Genomic DNA, 16111 nt, shown 5'->3' with positions numbered 1-16111 from the left:
GAAAATGTTAAAATACTACACAAGTCATTCCTTACTGCTGCTTTGCAATTTTAAAAGGTTTTTCCATTTATGTCTTTGATACAAAAGTAACCTGAAAGCTAACATTGGGATAATTTAAATTTTTGCAGAAAAAAGAGAGCATTTAAGAGAGCATTAAGTTATGAGTTATTTCTTTTAGCTGAATGTTTCTTCTAATTAATGCTTCTTCTGACAGCCTTGATGGTGTAAATTATGTGACTTGACTGTGCATGGCAGCTTGGTAATTAGTAACACATAACTGTGCACATTTGGTGTCATGTTTGTGGGGTGCTCTGGTCTAAGGTTTATATGGGAAAATTCATGGCTACAGTGAGTTACTGTCAATTTTAGACATCCCAGTTTCCAAAACAAAGTCTTGTTTTACTAATAAAGGTGTGTAGAACCACGGAGTTGATAATGTTTGATGTTTTTTCACCATGAGCAGCAGACTCAAGTCTGGTTTTGACAAACACCTGTCAGGCAGGCAGGTGAGAGCCCAGGTGCCCCATTGCTGTGTTTGGCTGTGGGTTTGCTCATTGCCACCAGCTCTGGAGGCTCTGCAGCTCCCAGGAGGAGGAGGCTGAGCTCCAGCTGCAGTCTGACCTGATGGCTCATGCCACAGATCAGCTCAAACCTGCAGGACACAGAGCCTGGAGCAGGACAGGGCACTGAAGCACAGGCTGAGGAAAGATGCAGCAGCTTTGTGTTACCTGTGTGTGCTCATCCTTGTGGGATCTCAGCACCTCAGGATGAGGGTGCAGAGCAACCAAGACCACCCTTGGGGGGCTCGGGAGTCCTGGAATGTTGCCAGAAGTGTCTGGTGGCTGGACTTTGATCCTACACAGGAGATAACACCTGTATGAGGATGGGAGGATTTCACTGGGGTGAATAGTGAAGGGATAAGTTAGTTAGAGTATAATACACAGGGTTTAGGATTTCTGTACAGGGGGGTCTAGAGAAGTAAGATGGAGGAATTGGGGCGTGTCCTGTCCTTCTTCTTCTTCTTCTTGGCCTCCATCTTCTGTGGTGATGGTGGCACTTTGGGATTGGTCTTTACTAAAAGTGCACCGGTTAATAAGAGTAGAAGGTATTGGAGAAAAATCATAAATATTGTACACGTAACTTTAGGTATAAAGATAAGTGACCGCCCTGGAGGTTGGGGAGTGTGCCCATGGCTGACTTGCTGTGCAGACCTCTGTCGGGCTGAAAGAAAATCTTTTAGATAAACAATTAATAAACACTGAGACCGAAACAAGATCAGAAGTCTCTCCTCGTCCTTTGAAGCGCTGGGCTGTCCAAGGCCACTCTGGGCCTTTCCAAGTCTTTGAAACAGCCGAGAAACCGAGCAAGTGGCATCCCTGAGCTATCTCCGGACATAAATCAGCCGGGAAGAGAAACCGACAACCAGCAAACATAAATCAACCATAAAACAGAAGAGAAGGAGAAAAATGGGATCCGACACATCCTCATCAGCTGTTTCTGCTCTGGGGATGTAGGATGGTTTAAATCTTCTTTAGCTCTTTCGATGCTCCCACTCCTTGCTTCTCGACTTCCAAGTCCATAAAGAATATTTTATGCACTTCTGTTTTCTAATAGTTAATCTCTCTCTTACTGAGTCTGATTCTGCACTTAGAAAATCCCAATCCTCTTGGCAAATCACACCTTTCACTCTTGCCCTTCCCTTCTGATTTCTGCCAGTTGTCTTTTCAGCTCATTTTTCAAGGGGCTCTTTGTATTTTTGAGGAACTGTTCTGTAATTGCCTGTAAGAAGTGCAGTCATTTGTCTGACCATTTTTATTCTGGGTGCAAGGAGTTTATCATCCATTATCATTGCTGCAGGTAACATGATGTGCTATAGGAAATTCTGCTTGTATGTGATCAGGAAATAGAGTGAGAGGAGATCCCAGGTGCTGCCCCTGTGGGGCTCAGCCCTGTCTGGCCCATGGGGATGAGGAGAGGGCTGGGAGCAGCAGTTTGACCAAGGGACCCTTTACTTGGAGAGGTTTGGTGTGTGGTTGGTGCCCAGGCACTGCTGGTGCTGTCCACACCCCCACAGAGCTGTGTGGGGCACTCAGTGCCTGCAGCTGATAACAGATTGATAAGGCAGTGTTTCAGTGCTTTAGGAACTCTGCTTGCTGCCCTGTTTGTAGGAACACTCAGCCCTGGGTTTCTGGGGACAGGGATGGGCTCTGTCAGTGACATTCGCAGCCTGTCCTGTCCCTTCTGGGCTGTAGGGGGTGGCTGTGACAGTGTCCCTGATGCCAGGCCAGCTGGCAGGGTCACACAGTGGCAGTGCCACCCTGTGACAGAGATCACATCACCGATACTCTTCCTTCAGTCCATCAGTTCCAACCCTTTCTGTCACCAGCAGTGCCAGTGTCACAGTGACCTCTGTCCCCATGGCCCTGTTCAGACTGACCCCTGCAGCTCCTATGCAGCTCCAGTGCGTCAGCCAGGCCCTGCAGTGCTGCCTGCCTGATTGATCAGCACTCTCAGGGACAGAAAAGGCAAATCCAGCAGAGTTTGAGTTGCCACAACAGAGGACAAAGGAGCTCCAAGAGTTCCCCAAACTGTGGCTCCACAAGGGCTGTGCTCAGAACTGACCTGCTCCTCCCCTGGAGAGCTCTGGGGGTGACAGCTGTGTCACTGTCACCTGCTGCTTGCTAGGAGCTGGTTTTGTGCCACCTCTCAGCCTTTCCCTCTGGCACAGCTCAGAGCTGGCTGAAGGCTGCTGGAAATAAATGCTGCCCAAAAGCTCTGCTTCCTTCAGGTCCTTGCTGGAACTGCTGAACTGCTGGACCTGTGTGCTCTGCAGGGTCACATTCATGGTGCAGGAGGTTCTGCTTTATTTGAAGGGGAGTGAAGAAAGAAGTTCATAGACCAGGGAACAAAAGTCCAGTGACAGACAGAAGATATTAATTGGAATGTCCTTGTCTTGCTGTGTGGCCTTTCACTTGTGGAGAAGGTGAGTGAGAAGGTCCCTACCCAGACAGTACAGGTAGCTCTGATCTGAGGTTCTCCACACTTCAGAGAAGGCTCCAAAGGGGGCAGTTTTCCATCTCTTTTTGTCCCTAGAGCAGCAAAGTCACAGAGCCAGATCTGGATCATGCAGTGCTTGTCCATGGTGACTGCAGTTTCGGGTTTGGGATCTGTTTCCTTGGTGTTTATCTGCACATTGTGGCCTGAGCCAGAGCTCACTGAAATAGGAAAAGAAGATTACTGCTGGCTTGACAATCTGGGCAGTCCAGATCTCACAGCATTCCTGGTGGGCACTGGGAGGGCACAGGAGGGGCCTCCTTTTAGACAAGTGTGAGATGTTGTGTGGTTTTGTTTTTAAACAAAAAGAAACAAATGAAAACCAAGCTTTGGCAGCATTTTCAGCTGTAGGAGAAACTTCTGCTGAAGGGGCAAAGGACTGGAGGGCATCAATGGATCTGTCTCCCATCCAGGTTCCTGGTGGGAACAGCATGGAGTGCACAGGAGTGATGGGCACTGTCTGTGTCCCTGTGTGGGCTGAGGGAGCCAGGCAGGGAGGGCACAGCTCCAGTGATGCCAGTGTGGAGCTGCTAAGGGGCAGCAGCAGCAGCTTGGCACTGAGGAGTGTCACACATAACTTTTATGAAAAATCCTTTCCTTAGGAATTTTCCTCCTGAGAAGCTGGGAGGCCTCAGGAACAAAATGTAAACAATGGTTATCTGCTGCTGTGGAATGCAACAGGTGCATCTGGGATTGGTCTCATGTGGTTGTTTCTAATTAATGGCCAATCACAGACAGCTGGCTCACACTCTCTGTCTGAGGCACAAGCTTTTGTTATTCAATCTATTCATAGCTAACCTTCTGATGAAACCTTTTCTTCTATTCTTTTAGTATGGTTTTAATATAATATATACATAAAATAATAAATCAAGCCTTCTGAAACATGGAGTCAGATCCTGTTCTCTTCCCTCATCCTCAGACCCCTGTGAACACCGTCACAGAGGAGTGGCACCTGGGATATGAGGGGTGAGGAAGAGGATGGGAGCTGGGAGGGAACAGGGATGGAGGAGTGGAGGAAGTGGTTCCAGCAGAGAAGGAAGGGTGTGGGGGTGGAAATGCTCAGAAAGCACCTGGGGGTTACTGGAAGTGCCTCCTCCCTCACTGCAGAGCCTGTGTGGGTCTGTGTCTCACTGCTGGAGATGCTGCATGGGGCTCTGTAACCCTGCTGTGTCACTGGGGCATTGTCACCCCTGCCCTGCCCTGCCCTGCAGGCACCTGTGACACTCATGGTGTCAGAAATCAGCAGCCACTCGGGGCCATCTGAAAACTGCACTCACAGCCCCCTCTTTGTCTGAGGCTGGGCTCTGCCTGGACTTGTCTGCACCAGAAGATATCCAGAATTCACATGGATCACCTGGGGCATTGAGTGCTTCTGTTAGTCCAGGCCAATTCAAAATGAAATACTATCTTTTGATCCTCTTTGCAAACAAACCTTTTCAATTTTTTTTTTTTTTTTTTTTTTTTTTTTTTTTTTTTTTTTGGCAGAAACAACCTTTTTTTTTTTTTCCCTCATGGAAAATTCCTGTTTTCTCAGAAACAGAAAATCTCCCCTATGGAAAATTTCCAATGAGCTCCAATTCTAAACCTTGATGCCAGCAAACATCTAGCAGGCATTAGCAGAGGGTGACTCAGGGTGTAATGTATCATTTAATTCTGACTAGGGCAACATAGCCACAGGAATTGGAGAACACAAGCAGGCTCTCAGCATCCCTAACTCAATATTCACTAGGCAATCCACCAAAACCACATATGCAGAGCAGGGAAAAAGTGTTACAATAACACTTCAGTATTGAAAGCTCACATCTACCCTGAGAAAGAAACTGGGAAAATGTCATGAGATGCACCGTCTCTGTTTCCTCTTGCTGACTTCAAAATCCAACATGTTTGTGTTACAAGAAGATGCTTTTATTTTGTGTTTTTATGTTTTTAGCAGATAGTTTCACCACCCAAGGGTCTGAGAGGTTTCCTGCTCCTACAAGCAGTAAAGAAAATAATCTGTGGCATTTTGTAGGTACAACAGACTTGGAGTTTGTTCTGTTGTTGCACAAGAAATAATCTCCAGTCCTTGTCCAACAACTCTGCTGTTGCTTTCCTACCCAGAAAAGAGACCAGCTGGCTCAGAAAGTATTTTTCCCTTCAGCAGGAAAGGGGTGTGGGATACAAGTCTGTTTGAAAAGGTAACTTGGACCCTATTCACCATGACACAAAGGCAATGAAAAGGTGCTTTATTTATCACTATTTATCACTAATTTCAAGTTGAGTATGAAGGGCAGGTTTCTTTTGCTCAAACATAGCTGTGAATTTTTGGGGGCACATAATTTATATTTTTTAAAGTGAAACCATTAGTAACTTAATGATGTTCATTTTTTACTATTCTAAAAGTATTTGTTGCAGCTGAACTAAATTTCGTTTGGTTTTTGAATCTTCAAATTTGTTGACTTTTATCTGCAACCTTAAGAATTCTGTGCAAGATGGGCACAAACCAAATGTCCTTACCAATGTACTTGATCCTGACTTGTGCATGTCTTTGATGCTGTTTGCCTCAGAGCCTTCTATTCAAGGCAAGACTTGAATTTTTAATGTAAAAAAGAAGCAGGAACAAAAAAAATTCCTTTTAGAATAAGAGAGAACTACTGAAAAACCTCTTTCATGTCCTCTATGCATTATAAAAAGGGAAGACAGTAATCCAAAGGTTCTTTGCCCCCTGCCTTTGAAGGTCTCCTTTCATGATCTCTTCAAGCAGTTCTCTCCTGGTTTTTTGGGTTTTCTCTAGTGTGAGCCTTCCCCCCACAGAAACAGATGAATAACATTTCTGTTGTTTGTCATTATAGAAAAGATGAAGTTTTTCATTCCTGCCTCTCAGGTGCCATCTTGAGCTGCTCTTTGCACTTTGCAGCAACAGACAAAATCCTGCTGCCTTCTCCTGCCACACTCTTGGCTTTGGGAGTGATAAAAGTGAAAATCAAAATGGGATTACAGCATTTAGGACCCATTTAGTTTCTCAGGGGCATGGAGCTGGAAAGAACTGAGCCTTCCAGTGCTCCTGCAGGAAAGACCAGTGAGATGTTTCATGAGGAAGTTTTCTTTCTGCACAGCTGAGCATGCTTGCAACCTCATCATGGCAAGGGTTCCACCTGAGCAGCTGCTGGCAGTTCTGCAGAGTTCACCTAGCCTGTTATCTTTTCTAAATATATAAATGTAACTAGGATTTGAGAAAGAAAAAAGGTAAAAAGTAATGGGAAGTTAAGTCATGCAGGATGATACACAAGGTCGGAGTGTTCCTTGTTTATCTTGTATCTCTACACCGAGTGCACTATTGCACAATGTCACAAGGGCTGGATATTTTCTTCAGTGTAGTGATGCATTTTAATTAAATTCACTGCTTAAAGTGCAGTTATTCATTAAAGGTACCCAGTTGTCCTGAAAGGCATCCTGACCTTGGATACCCAGTCCTCTGAAGAGGACTGCTAAGGATATGAACTAAACAAACATTTTAAATATAATTCACAGACAAAAACCACAGAGAGCTTCTCGAGCAGTTGACTGCATCCATGTGTTCTGTTCACCTTGCTAGTCCCTGTGCAAGTTTCCAGGTCACACTGTTCCCCATCTGACATCAGCAAATCAAGGCAGGTGTGTCCCCCTCTGACAGAGCCTGGATTTGGCTCAAGTATTGAGGCTGAGCCCCAGCCTCTGCAGGGCACTCCTGGATCACCTCTGCAGGGAGTTTTCATGAGGGAAGCAAGCAGATACAAAAGCCCTGCAAAATTCAAGCTGCATCTGTCAACAACAAAGAATGTACAGTTCTCAGCTAACAATAAAACATTTATTCGTTTCCATTCTCCTACCTTTTTTTTTGTTTTCTACTGCTCAAGTAGAGCCTCTCTGTTGAGGTTGAATCTTTCAGGCCCCAGTAGATGTCTTCCCTGGAACACAGAGGCCCTGTTTTTCCCTAGAATCTTCTGCCCTTGTCTAGCCTCAGTGTAAAATATCCTTTGCTGCAGAAATGCATTTCTTACTTCTCTCATCTGCCCAATGTTCCTTTCTTTCTGAAATTTTTTTCTTTTATCTTCTCAGATCCAGCACTGTGACTTTGATCTTGTTTTCTTTTGCTGGTGTTATCCCATCATCAGTCAGTGAGAGACAGAGAAGAAGACTGGCTTTATCAGGAAGACAGTTATTCTTTTGTTCTCCAGGATTACAAAGGCCTTGGCTTCTAATGGTCTTTACTCAACCTGAGCATAGATCAGCAGGTAAAGGACACCACTGTCTTTGCTGAGCACAAGGAACAGGGGGCAGTGAAAGATGGGCAAAAGACAACAAGGAATTAGGTTTCAAACAAATAAATTTGATTGAAGAAGTTTCCCCACCTCCTGAATTGTCAATGAAGCTGTAACAGCTCCGTCTGCTTTGACAATTTAAACTGCAGCCCCAAATCTGAGTGGGTTTCAATGAGGGCGAAGGCTTGCAAAGGTAGGACATGTTTTTTGGCTCTGCCAAGATAATGTGATCTCCTGGTGCCTAGGAGGTGGTGATCAAAGAAAGGCTGTGTGGGGGGATTGCAAGTGTCTGCTGGCAAAAGGAAGTGAGGGATGTGTAAAGGTCAGAGTGCTCTGTTGATAAGGGGATGCACTGAAAGGGCACAGGAACCACAGAGGGCTTCCTGTGTCATTACAGCAGGTGCTGTATGAAGCTGAGAGAATAGCTGAACAAAGCAAACCACAAGGATGGCAGGATATTTAAAGCAAAATGGGAAATAATGAGTCATCCCTATTTATCAAAGTGCAGGAAAAGAGATTTCTGTCTCGGGTAATTTCTCGATGGGATATAAAGGCAGCCTTTAACAAAAGGGGGGAAAAAAATCTTCATTCCATTTAATTTCCTTTAGCCCAAGCAACCAAAATCCCTTTAGACTACAGAAGCTACCTGTTATGTAACATTGTTAGGAAAAAAAGTCAGTATTTTCCAGGAGTCTGGAGTTGAATCTGTCCCTGTAATCAGTGATGTGTTGCTTGGTTGTAAACAAACACATCTCTACTCAGGAATGTTCCTCATCAGGTACCCAGAGTTAAACAGCACCAGTGCAACATTAGAGAAACATCTGGAACAGATAATTCCTATGGAATGGGTAAGGTATTGATTTGGGAATTTCTTGATGTGGGAATTTATTGAATCTGTCCCTGTAATCAGTGATGTGTTGCTTGGTTGTAAACAAACACATCTCTGCTCAGAAATGTTCCTCAGATACCCAGGGTTAAACAGCACCAGTGCAACATTAGAGAAACATCTTATTTGGAACAGATTATTCCCATGGAATAGGTAAGGTATTGATTTGGGAAATTGTTGGATTTGGTGTTCCTTGTTGAAAGTTTGGCTTCCCAGAAGTCCTGGTTCCTTGGGGGAAGACCTTGCCAATGCCTCCAGACATTCCCTCTGTTTTGTGTGGATTTATGCTTCAGCCCCTCTGCTACATTCAGTGGACTCTTTGGCCATCAGAAGCTTTTCCAAAGAGCTTTCAGGCAAGTTGCTACTCATTATTCTGGTAGTAAATCAGGTTACACATGTTGCTTGCCTCAAGTGCCCAGCACTTGCACAGGTGCTGCTGTCAGAAATAATCCTCCTTAGCAAGGCAGGCTGGTGCTGTGAGGAGAGTCACCCCTCCTGCAGACTGCCCATATGCTCTGCTGCTGTCCATCTGTTGGAATGAGGAGAACCTTGCAAGGAAGGGGAGGCTGCAGACGTGCACAGTGTGAGCTGTGAGTCGGGATAGGCTAATGCTGATATCACTGCTGCTTGGTCACCTAGGTGATGGATCTGGCTGCTATAGTAACCTGCAGCCTGCATTGCTCATCAAATACAAATTTTTACAAATAGCATTGTTTTAAGGTGCTCTTGCCCTGTCTGTTGCCCTTTTAAAATTTTTACGTGGGTTGTGAGATGAGACTTTGGAGTTTTATTGTCTGTTTTTTCCTTGAAATTGTGTCCTGGAAAACACATGATGTTTATGCTCAAATATTGAACTTAGGATAGAGATGTTTGAAAAATTAAAGACATGTTATTGCTCTTCACCTTCTGAAGTCTTGCCTCTTAGGCCCATCCTTCACTATGCAAGATGATGTTTCAGAGGAGCTAGAGCCAATTAAAAAAAATTAAATATATATATTCATGTATGCCAGGCATCTACAAGGGCTTCTCACATTCTTTTGCCATCATGCAATGCCGTGCCAGGGTCACGTCTGGGATGTGGATATTCTGTGTATGCCTTGTGGGGCACTGCAGCATCTCTCTTGAGCCAGAAAAGAAGGAATTTTAATCCATACAGTGCTCTCAGCTCATGGATAGTGCAGTATGTTCATCCAGGGATCCCCCAGATATGCTGCTGGGTGGGAGATGTTCATGGTTCATGTTGTGGGGTGTCTCACTGAGATCTGTGGGAGATGGGCCAGCAGTCAGGAGGGCACAGAGTGGGAGAGCAGCTCCTAATAGGAGTGTGGGTTTTTCTTTTTGATCACTGTGAAGGAGTTGGGTGTGTTTTCAGGAGTCCCACAGTGGGTTATCTTTTCCACTTGGACAATATTGGTAGTAGGAGATATTAAGATTCTTATATATTTGTAAGTATAGGAATTTAAAAAAGAAGCATTTATTATATTTATATTTATTTCCTATATATTTTTAATTCCTTAAATCAAGAGATTTTTAAGTTCCTCTTGGCAGAGAAGAATGGGACAAAGGAGAATATGTCATGGTGACTTGTGGAGGGACAAACTGGCATATCCTTCACAATGTGACCTGACTGAACAGATTTTCTGCTTTCTGGAAAATTGTACAAGGTATAAATAAAAATCTGGAAAAACACTGATGAAATCCAACCCAGAAGTGATTAAAAATGAGGCTGCCAACTTTCTGTCTCACACAGGGCACTGCAGGTTTACCGTGAAGGCAGAGCAGGGCCGACATGCACACCCCAGGACTACACCAATATAAATGGGAACCACAACATGCAGCCCATTTCTTAGAGGCAAATTTGTGGCAATACCCCAAAGAGTTACCCCAGTCATGTTTGAAACATTCAGGAGAGTGTTCTGGTGTCCCACCCTGCAGTACTGAAACTGCTTTGCCTGCCCTTGGCACAACCAGCTGTGCAGCTGTTGCTGCAGCTGTGTTGGGTATTTTGAAAAAGCACGACAGGAATATCTGTTCATGGCACTCCAGCTGTGATACCAACCTGAAAATACTGAATATTGCCTCTGGGCAGTGACAAGACTGCAACTGCTCTGCAGACCAGTGTCTGTGCTGGCAGAACAGGCACGAGCTGTGTCCATATGATCTGCCAGCTGATGGCTTCTCGTGTGTGGGATGGAAGTGGAATGCACATTCCCAGGAACAGGGGTGGTTGGTGGGCAGGGATACACTATGGGAGGCCTTGAAGATAAAAAACCCAGGGGAAAGGAAGCTGCCACTAAAAGATGCTCTGTGCATGAAGTCATCTGGATTTGCTGTGCCTGTGCTCCAAAGAGAGGTGGCTGCAGAAAGGTTGTGCTGCAGTTTGGGCATTTGCTGAGGATCTGGGGCATTCTGATTTGGGTTGCCCTCATTGCTGGGCAGAAAGGTGTCAAGCAGTGGAGGGGACACAAAGAGAGTGTGGGGAGCTTGCTCCAGCTGTGTGAACACTGGGCCCATGTAATCAGCTGCATTAGAACTAACCCAAGTGTATCTTCCCTTGCTTGTCCATTGGCACAATTGACTTCTAAATGTGCTGGAGTCTAAGTTCACCCCATGAGCCTCTTCTAATCAATGGGCAGCTCTCCTCCATGGCACATGCCAGTTTTCAAAGAAACAACATCACTGAACATCATCAGAGATGTTATCTTCATTCCCTTGTCCCTGGGGCCTTCTGAACAGGAGCATGGCAATTACTGGGTGTAATTTAATTTGCTTGCTTTGGCTTTTATTTCATTTGGGCTGTGAAGCAGAGCATTCTTACACAGCAAGGTTAGATCAGTTCAGCTGACTCCGGGCTTGCTTGAATTTGTAAAACATTTGCTGATGTTGTGAACAGGAGTGGTTCTGTCTCTCACTGCAAACTCCTTGTCAGCTGTGCAATGCTGAGATTTGTTTGGTATTAACTCAGTTATACCAAACTGTGATGGGATGTCTCATGCTGCTGAGGGGGTGGCAGGTTCCTTCCATGTCACCTGATCTGCAGCAGTTTGGGGTGTGACAAAGCAGGTTTGTTTGTTTGTTGAACAACAAAAGGGTTCTTCACTGAGTCACCCTCCCAAAGAAGAAGCTGAAACTGAGGATGTCCAAGCTTTTTTTTTTGCCTTGTGTCCCCAGTGGCACACTTCAGTCTGCACCTCTGTTTAACATGCTGGCGTTTGTTGTTCTTGGTTTTTTTTCATCTTCTGGTGTGCATTTTCAGGAGTGTATTCAGGCAAGGCACTGAAGTACCAAATCTAAGGAACCAGGGCAAGCAGGAGGGTGCCTGCTGTGCAAATATTTTGGGTAGTGATGGGGCACCAGACAGAAATTTCAACAGAGACAGAAGAAATGAAAGAGAGCAGAGGAGATTTAGGCTCTTCCTTTCACAGTCCTGCACCTGGTTAAAGGGAAAGTCTCCATCTCCTAGGAAGTATCAGTATGTTACACTGCCCTGTGACACCTCATCCCTCTTGGGTTCAAGGCAATGACAGTTCTCTAGGAGTGTAACATAAAATCCTGAGATGTTCGTGGAGAGTGCAAATTAAAAGAGACAGCAGACTCCTCAGAGGATGTGGCTGTCATGGAACACCACAGTCACTGTAGCTGAGCTTTCAAAGCAGCTCTTCAACACTCAAGCTGCTGGCAGGTGACACTTTCCTCCTTCCCAGCCTAAACTCTGCTGGAGAACTGCTGCTGGTTTTCAGTGCCATTTTCCTTTCCCTACAGTGAATTCTGCTCTTGCCATAAATCATTTTATTCAGGCTGAGTGTGGTCACTCACTCTTAGCAAATCCTGACTCATAGGGTGGTTTAAAGAAGGACCTTAAACATCATCTCATTCCAACCCCCTTGCCATGGCAGGGACACCTCCCACTGGACCAGAGCTCCATCCAACCCGGCCTTAAACACTGCCAGGCATGTGTTTCCAGAGTTCCTCTGAGCAATCTGTTCCAATGCCTTACCATCCTCACAGTAAAGAATTTCTTCCTAATACTGAGTCTAAACCTGCCCTCCATCTGTTTGAAGCCATTGCCCCATGTCCTGCCACTCCATACACCTGTAAATAGTCCCTGTTGAAGGAGAGGAACACTGAGAAATAACGAGGTGGGGCCTTTGCTCACAGTAGGTTACTTGCATGATGGATGGGGTTGAGCTGGTGAAAACTGGGGGCTGCTGGTGTAAGTTAGTACCTCCTCCAACTCCCTGGCTCTTGTGCAGCTGACTAAAACATGCATTGTGCTCAGAACTGAAATTGCAGGCACGTTTTCTGGGGCTGGGCACCTGGCACCACAGAAACCGGAGCCAGTGGTGCTTCACCCCCCACATGTGAGGCTGGTTCTGTGCTGCATCTGCACTAGGCAGCCCCCCACGATGGTTCTGCTCTGTCAGACTCTGCTCTGACAGTGAGGGAACACTTGCCTGCACCTGCCAGAGGATGGGTTTTGCCAGGCCTCATGACTTGGAGGTAACAGTCCTGGTGGTGGGGGGAACACAAGGCAGCCTCCCAAATCCCCTCCCCACTTGGGTCTGAAGCCCTGGCAGGCAGGAGGGGGGCTTTGGCTCAGGCTGTGCTTTTCCTTTGGCCTCTCAATGCCAGACAAGCAGAATGTTTCAGGGTTGGTGCAGGTACAGCAAAAAGCCCAGGTCTGGAGTACAGAACTAGAACTGAGGTGGCAGAAGGGAAGGGGCAGGGAGAGCTCAGGTGATCTCCTCCTGTACCTGGGGCTCTGGGGAATGGGGCAGGAATGAGCTGAACCCCTTGGGGCTGAGACCTCACACTCACTTTCCCCAGCAGCTCCTTAAATGTAGCCCCAGCCTTTCATCCTAAACCAGCATCTCCCCTTCTACAGTCCCTTTCTCTCCTGGTGCCTAAGCTGTGGTTTAACACTTGCATTCGTATGTAAAGGTGGCAAATAGGGCCTGTCCCACTTGCTGGGCTTTCTTGGCTCTTGGGTTTGTTTCCTGTTCTTTTCACTCGAGTTCCCTCCTGCTGGTGCCAGAGATTATATAAAGTTGAAGTAATTTGATTTGTGGAACACCTAACAAGTTTCCAGGTAAACTGTGGACATTTCAATGGAAAATCTCCCTCTAAATCATAAAAAGTATAAACTATACAACAGTCCTGGTAATTTTGCTGTCTTATCCCATGTCATAAAAATCCAGCTTGGCTATTTTGGGTGCTGTCTCCAAACCACACTTTCCCTTCCTGTTCTCACCATCTCTCCCCACTTTTTGGCACATTGTGTGAAGGGGTTTTGGTGGAAATCAAATGTTAACAAGCCCTTGGCTCTGGCTTTCAGCAGTCCTGCCAGCTGTGGTTAACTGAAAGTTGTGGAGGTCAAAGCCATTGTGCACCTGCTCTGTGCACACCTTTAGAAATGTGAATATTTTTTTGCAGCTACTGACTGAAGGATGCCAAGTGTTGGGCTTTTATACACCAGAGTTTGTAAAAGAGAGAAAGCCAAGATACCTGGAGCTTGCTAGTTTCCAGGAGGGAGACTAATCCAGGATAATTTCTACTATTAGGAGAAAATTACTCTCTTGTTATTTTTGAAGTACATAATGGTAATAGTTTTCCATTTACCCTCCTAGGCAGCCCAAGGCATCCTGCTGCTGCTGAACCACCAGGGTTTTTCCAAAGAAAAGAAGGAACAAAGGATGTGGTCCCTGATAGCTGTCCCAGGGATTGACACATTGCCCTGGCTGGTGGGGCAGGTACCCAGGAGTGACAAGAAATTCAGCTGCAGGTGAAAGCTGTAGCTTTCCATGGAAACCACTGGATTGATTCTCTACCTTTGGCTACAGGTAATTGCTATACCTCATGCAATTATGTGTGATAATTAGAAGTAGATTGTGTAAGGAATAACAAAAAACCTGAATACATCCTCTGCGTTTGTGGTCTGTTCCTTTGAGAGTGATTATGATTTTTTTAACAGTTTATTTTTTTTAGCCCAACCTAAACATTTCTGTTTAGTTGATCAAGCATAAGAAGGGAAAATAAAAGTGTATTTTCAGCACATTACAGAGTTCTGTTCATTTTTAGGCACGCTCTCTAGGACAAGAACTGCAGTGGGAAAGCAGAATGATTTAAGGACTCTAAAATTCTCATTTCCTTCCAGCCTGATACAGTGAGGGATGACAGCTAAGACACCAGGCAGACCTCAGAAATAGATGCAGCTCAAACATTTTGGTTGGCTTGGATATATTAAAGCAGTTATCTTGTGCCCTCTCTGTAATACTGGTTTGTTTGGGGTTTTTCTACATAGATGCTTTTTTGAAAAGTGAGAAGTGGCAAGGTAGAGGACAGTTTAATAAAGGCTAATAAAGGTACCAATTCTTCATTTCTTGAGAATTGCTACCATGCTGCTATTCTTTATGAAAGGTCAGGCAACTAAATTGTCCGTGGGATTCCAGCTAATTACATTCAGAGATGGAAACTTTGTTGTCACAGACTAATAAAGCAGCAGATGGCTTTAAGGAAGTCGGTAAGGAAGGTGGCAGTTTTAAATAGAAACCTGCTTGCTTAAAAATAGAAAAGACAGTAGATTTGAGGGAGATGTTCTGTAAGCAGCATGTCACTTCTCTGCTGCAGGGCAAGAAAGATGGTTTTTAGCAGCATTAGAAATGTTGAGTTCATTGTCAGTGTTCATCCTCTAAGCCCCCAGCTGAAGAGACTCTAGCTGGAGATTTCTTACTGAGAAATCTTTTAGTCTGAAACTCGGCCTGTGATAACTTGGGTGATTTTTCTTAATGCTTGCAAAGCCATTTATCCAGGGATGTAATTGAAATCCAGAGATGCCACAGAATACCGTGGCTGTACTGAGACCCAGGCTTGAAATGTTAAACAAGTAAAGATGCTTAACAGTGTACACCCTTAATGTTGACTCATTTTATAATTATTTAGACATTTTCCTTTGCTTGTTTTGGGTTCATTGTTATGCTGAGAATAATTTGCCTTCCTTGTCAACCCTGCAGGATTTTATGGTACAGCAGAAGTAATATTCCAGTATTCCAGCTATGTTCACACATACTGCAAACTCGAGTGTGATGGTGTTCACAGGGGTCCCAGGACAGGGAAGAGATGAGAATCTTGACTCCATGTTTCAGAAGGCTGATTTATTACATTATTATATATATTATATTAAAAGAAAATGATATATTAAAGCTATACTAAAAGAATAGAAGAAAATATTTCATCAGAAGGCTTGAAAGGAAAGGAATGGAATGATAATAAAATCTTGTGACTGACCAGAGAGTCTGAGCCAGCTGGACTGTGCTTGGCCATTAATTAAAAACAACCACATGAGACCAATCCCAGATGCACCTGTTGCATTCCACAGCAGCAGATAATCATTGTTTACATTTTGTTCATGAGGCCTCTCAGCTTCTCAGGAGAAAAAATCCTAGCAAAAGGATTTTTCACAAAATATGTCTGTGACACTTGAAGATTGTTTTGAGGCACTTGTGCATATTACTGTGTATAAAAGAAAGAACAATTTTAAAGAACACATGAACATGAACAGCATCCTGCAGGTTCTGTGCCTCCCCAGGAGCAGTTTTTGCTCTGGATGTCCTTCTGGAGCCAGTTCAGGCTGTGCAGGGCAGGGAGGGCAGTGGCTGCCAGGGGAGGTTTCCTGCAGGGGAACAGCCAGGCTGGGGACACCCCAACACCTGCACACTGATGTCAGTCTCACACATTGATCAATGCTGCTCCCCAGCTGTGCTCTGGAGAGGACCCAGGCTGATTCAGCAGCTGACAGGCCAGCCCCTGATCAAGGAAAGGCAGAGTCGCACTGTCACTGCTCCTGGTGCTGTGCTGCTGGCTTGGCTGGGGTGTGATGCTGCCTTCACATTTG

The sequence above is a fragment of the Melospiza melodia genome, chromosome 12 (assembly GCF_035770615.1).
Source record: "Melospiza melodia melodia isolate bMelMel2 chromosome 12, bMelMel2.pri, whole genome shotgun sequence".
NCBI lineage: Eukaryota > Metazoa > Chordata > Aves > Passeriformes > Passerellidae > Melospiza > Melospiza melodia.
This window is presented reverse-complemented; position numbering follows the sequence as displayed.